Genomic DNA, 6000 nt, shown 5'->3' on the forward strand with positions numbered 1-6000 from the left:
ATTACACGCCGGATCCGGAAAAACGCAAGTGAACTGAAAGCATTTGAAGACGGATCCGTCTTCAAAATGCTTTCAGTGTTACTATGGCAGCCAGGACGCTATTAAAGTCCTGGTTGCCATAGTAGGAGCGGGGAGCGGGGGAGGGGTATACTTACAGTCCGTGCGGCTCCCGGGGCGCTCCAGAGGGACGTCAGAGCGCCCCATGCGCATGGATGACGTGCCATGCGATCACGTCATCCATGCGCGTGGGGCGCCCTGACGTCACTCTGAAGCGCCCCTGGAGCCGCACGGACGGTAAGCATGCTGCTCCCCCGCTCCCCACTACACTTTACCATGGCAGACAGGACTTTAATAGCGTCCCGGCAGCCATGGTAACCATTCAGAAAAAGCTAAACGTCGGATCCGGTAATGCGCCGAAACAACGTTTAGCTTAAGGCCGGATCCGGATCAATGTCTTTCAATGGGCATTAATTCCGGATCCGGCCTTGCGGCAAGTGTTCAGGATTTTTGGCCGGAGCAAGAAGCGCAGCACGCTGCGGTATTTTCTCCGGCCAAAAAACATTCCGTTCCGGAACTGAAGACATCCTGATGCATCCTGAACGGATTTCTCTCCATTCAGAATGCATTAGGATAAAACTGATCAGGATTCTTCCGGCATAGAGCCCCGACGGCGGAACTGTATGCCGGAAGAAAAGAACGCAGGTGTGAAAGAACCCTTAGACTGATCAGGATCCTGATCAGTCTTAGAAATGCCTGATCAGTCAGAAAACCATTGAAATGCCAGATCCGTCTTTCCGGTGTCACCCGGCAAAATGGATCCGGCATTTATATTTTTCATTTTTTTTTTCGGCATTTTGAATACATTCCTATGGAAAAAAAATTCAGGCAAGTCTTCAGATTTTTTGGCTCGTAGCATGCTGCGGTTTTCTCTTTTGCCTGATCAGTCAAAATGACTGAACTGAAGACGTCCTGATGCATCCTGAACGGATTGCTCTTCATTCAGAATGCATAGGGATATGCCTGATCAGTTCTTTTCCGATATTGAGCCCCTAGGACTGAACTCCGTGCCGGAAAAGAAAAACGCTAGTGTGAAAGTACCCTAAATCACAACGCAGTGAATGTTTCTGAACCAAAAAGTATGTCAGAGGATGGTCGGGGTTTCCCCACATTCGTTCCTGGGATACTTTACAATCCCTGGGATAGCTGCTGTAATGGTCCCTCCCCTTGATACAATTTGCGCATTCAGCGCTTTCCCCGGAGGCTTGCCTTTTGAAGTTATGAGGCGTTCCGACAGTCTGATGAATACAGGGAAGTCGCTCACATCCGACTGGCTGGCCGCATCAAGCCACGCCCCTGGGGGTGGGGTGTATTCCCCTATAAAGCTTATTGGTCACCCGGCGGCGTGCGGCCATCCTAGTGCCAATACTTCCACCAGAGTATCAGAGTTACTTTCAGGCAGGGATATTATGCGAACAAGGTCTCCTGTGTACGGCCCCTGATGAAGTGCTAACAATAAGAGCACAGAAACGCGTTGAGCCACGTGTATTTGATCTTATCCTAAAACCTGGGATTGATCCACGGTACTGGCCATACTAGATGCCAGACTGTAAGCAACATTGAGACTTGTCTGAAGGCATACCAGTGGCTCCTGTGAGCTGGCCTTCAGACAGAGGAGGGTCTGAGCCCTGTGAATATGAAATTTGGGGCAACACACCCGTAAGTTTTAAACCTGTAATACCAAGAAAGTTTATTTATTTTATTTTAACGCTCCTATCAGGCTTAGGTTAAACTGATTATTGTGTAAGGGATGTATACCACTATACTAGCTTTTAGAAGGCCAAGTAGCAACTAAAATGGAAGCTGTTGTAATTCAGGAACCCGACTTGTCCTTACGGCCTCCTGCACACGAACGTTTTTTTACACGGTCCGCAAAAAAACGGGGTCCGTAGGTCCGTGATCCGTGCCCGTTTTTTCTTCCGTGGGTCTTCCGTGATTTTTGGAGGATCCACGGACATGAAAAATGAAAAAAAAATCTAAGTCAAGTTTGCCATTGAAATGATAGGAAAAAACGGACACGGATCACGGACACGGATCACGGACACGGATGACAATCTTGTGTGCATCCGTGATTTTCACGGACCCATTGACTTGAATGGGCCCGTGAACCGTTGGCCGTGAAAAAAATAGGACAGGTCATATTTTTTTCACGGCCAGGAAACACGGCTCACGGATGCGGCTGCCAAACGGTGCAGTTTCCGGAAAACGGTGCAGTTTCCGGAAAACGGCACAACGGCCACGGGTGCACACATCGGTCGTGTGCAGGAGGCCTAAAAATGAGGGGGAAGGCAGCACTGGGTGGCTGTATCTTCTTCGCACTCATCGTTCTAGGTAGGGATGAGTGAATCGACTTCGGTTGAAACATTCAGTACAGTATTAGAATGTATTGGATCCGATAATCCGAAGTTATTACTTAGCAAAGTCTTCGCATAATAACTTCAGAAATTAATTTATACTGTAAAAAAAAACATTTCCCGATCTCGGGTTAGGTTCTAAATGGTACCAAGGATCATGTGCCACCATAAAGCCAGAGATAGAGCCATTAGAAACTAGGTTGGAAGTGAGATCTGCAAGCTATACGTGCAGATCTAATTCCCTGGCTCATATCTCTAGCTGCTATACAGCCTTAGATACAGCAGGTAAAGCAGCCCCTCCCCCTGTTCTACAGCAGGTAAAGCAGCCCCCCCCCCCCCCGTTCTACAGCAGGTAAAGCAGCCCCCCCCCCCGTTCTACAGCAGGTAAATCAGCCCCCCCCCCTGTTCTACAGCAGGTAAAGCAGGCCCCCCCCTGTTCTACAGCAGGTAAAGCAGGCCCCCCCCCCCTGTTCTACAGCAGGTAAAGCAGGCCCCCCCCCCTGTTCTACAGCAGGTAAAGCGCCCCCCCCCCCCCCCCCCCCCCGTTCTACAGCAGGTAAAGCAGCCGCCCCCCCCCCCCCGTTCTACAGCAGGTAAAGCAGGCCCCCCTTTGTTCTACAGCAGGTAAAGCAGCCCCCCCCCCTGTTCTACAGCAGGTAAAGCAGCCCCCCCCCTGTTCTACAGCAGGTAAAGCAGCCCCCCCGTTCTACAGCAGGTAAAGCAGCCCCCCCCCCCGTTCTACAGCAGGTAAAGCAGGCCCCCCCCTGTTCTACAGCAAGTAAAGCAGGCCCCCCCCCCTATTCTACAGCAGGTAAAGCAGCCCCCCCCCCGTTCTACAGCAGGTAAAGCGCCCCCCCCCCCTGTTCTACAGCAGGTAAAGCAGGCCCCCCCTGTTCTACAGCAGGTAAAGCAGCCCCCCCCCTGTTCTACAGCAGGTAAAGCAGCCCCCCCCGTTCTACAGCAGGTAAAGCAGCCCCCCCCCCCCGTTCTACAGCAGGTAAAGCAGCCCCCCCCCCCGTTCTACAGCCAATAAAGCAGCCCCCCCCTATTCTACAGCAGGTAAAGCAGCCCCCCCGTTCTACAGCAGGTAAAGCAGCCCCCCCCTGTTCTACAGCAGGTAAAGCAGCCCCCCCTGTTCTACAGCAGGTAAAGCAGCCCCCCCCCCCCGTTCTACAGCAGGTAAAGCAGGCCCCCCCCCCTATTCTACAGCAGGTAAAGCAGCCCCCCCCCCCCCCGTTCTACAGCAGGTAAAGCGCCCCCCCCCCCCCTGTTCTACAGCAGGTAAAGCAGGCCCCCCCCTGTTCTACAGCAGGTAAAGCAGCCCCCCCCCCTGTTCTACAGCAGGTAAAGCAGCCCCCCCTCCCTGTTCTACAGCAGGTAAAGAAGGCCTCCCCCTATTCTACAGCAGGTAAAGCGCCCCCCCCCCCCCCCCCGTTCTACAGCAGGTAAAGCAGCCCCCCCCTGTTCTACAGCAGGTAAAGCAGCCCCCCCTGTTCTACAGCAGGTAAAGCAGGCCCCCCCCCCCTCGTTCTACAGCAGGTAAAGCAGGCCCCCCCCCCTGTTCTACAGCAGGTAAAGCAGGCCCCCCCCCCTGTTCTACAGCAGGTAAAGCAGCCCCCCCCCCCTGTTCTAGAGCAGGAAAAGCAGGCCCCCCCTGTTCTACAGCAGGTAAAGCAGCCCCCCCCCCCCCTGTTCTACAGCAGGTAAAGCAGGCCCCCCCCCCCCTGTTCTACAGCAGGTAAAGCAGGCCCCCCCCCTGTTCTACAGCAGGTAAAGCAGCCCCCCCCCCCCTGTTCTAGAGCAGGAAAAGCAGGCCCCCCCTGTTCTACAGCAGGTAAAGCAGCCCCCCCCCCCCTGTTCTACAGCAGGCCATGGTCTTAGCCAGGGTGGAAGAGAGGAGAGCCAAGTGGAAGAGTAGAGAGATCCTCCTCTCCCTGTGTAATACTGTACATGATCCCAGGGGGAGATGTAACATGGATGTCTGTGTTATCCCCTCTGACCCCCATGAAACAAAGACAGTTTGCCTTTTTTCCCATAAAACGTGCTATTATTGTACAATAGTAGTAAAACATAACAAAACTTCACATATTTGTTGTTGGCGCAATCATAGCAATCCAGAGGATATCACATTATTTATGTCACCTGGAGGAAAGGAGCCGGTCTGAAAGTTTGCTGTGGGGTCCGGCCTTCCTTATTACATCGCCAGCAGGTAAATTGTCCTCGGGAAAGGTCCCAGAGGTCCTGCCACCACCGAATAGTAAAACTCCAAAGCGTGATGTGATCTGGCTCTGATAGAAGTGACCTTTGCAGAGAGAGAGATCTCACAATATGTCACATTTACCCAGGAGCGAGGACTTTCTTCAGGGTAAAATACTGCTTGAGGAGCCTTGCCATACATCTACCGCTACTTTCACACTGGCGTGTTGGTTTCCGTCTGCGAGATCCGTTCAGGGATCTCACAAGCGTCCAAAATGGATCAGTTTTGCCCTAATGCATTCTGAATAGAAAAGAATCCGCTCAGAATGCATCAGTTTGGTTCCGTCTCCATCCCGCTCTGGAGGCTGCTTGCAGCGTTTTGGTGTCCGTCTGACGAAACTGAGCCAAACGGATCCGTTCTGACACACAATGTAAGTCAATGGGGACAGATCCGTTTTCTATGACACAATCTGGCCCAATAGAAAACGGATCAGTTTTTTTAGCCATTGATGTCTTGGCTATGTTACAGGTAATACAAACGGATCCGTTCTGAACGGATGCAGACGGTTGTATTATCTGAACGGATCCGTCTGTGCAGATCCATGATGGATCCGCACTAATCGCGAGAGTAAAAGTAGCCTCCTCCAGTCTGCTTGAGGCTTAATACCGCGGTTTCTTACAGCAAGGTGCTGAATAGGAGATTTTTACATAAGATTACAACTTAAAAGGTCAATTAGGACGCGGGATCGCTGGCGACAGCTCGCACGGCGCTACCGAGAGACATAAATCTCTTCAGATAAGAGCCTTCCAAGGAAGATGTTGTATTGTGAAGCTTCTTTCTGGCGATATACCGAGGAACCCAGACATCCTTATCTGTTCACCTACAGTCTATAAGTACAGAGAAGTATCCATGCTGCAGAGGATGCAGCCTTCTTACCGTTCCTATTTTCTTCCTATTGGAAGATAAGCAAGTTTGCAAGAAAACGCACCAACGCATCTAAAATAAAAAAAATTTAAAAATGTGACAACTAATCTCTCACCATTTAGGGACCACAGCTCTCATGCAGACCTATGCGTTACCATAGCTACAGTCTCTGCGTATTCCAATTCTGCAGCCACAATCCCATCAGTGTATGTTAGAAGAAGTAGGACAGAAAGAAAGGAACGTAACTGCAGGGTCAGACTACACAGTGTTTGTTTGTAGTCTGTTACCATGGAGACATACGAGTCTGCTTAGGAGATGTATACACAGACAAGCAGTATTTGCAGAGTGGCTCCACACATCGGAGCAATACATGGTCTGCAGGTCCCAGGATAGCCTCTCGTGTAAAGACAACACTCCCCCCAAAGGCATAGCTATAGGTGGTGGGGAGGTAGCAGTGCCATCAGGCCC

Source organism: Bufo gargarizans, chromosome 11, assembly GCF_014858855.1.
Source record: "Bufo gargarizans isolate SCDJY-AF-19 chromosome 11, ASM1485885v1, whole genome shotgun sequence".
In the NCBI taxonomy this organism is placed as follows: domain Eukaryota; kingdom Metazoa; phylum Chordata; class Amphibia; order Anura; family Bufonidae; genus Bufo; species Bufo gargarizans.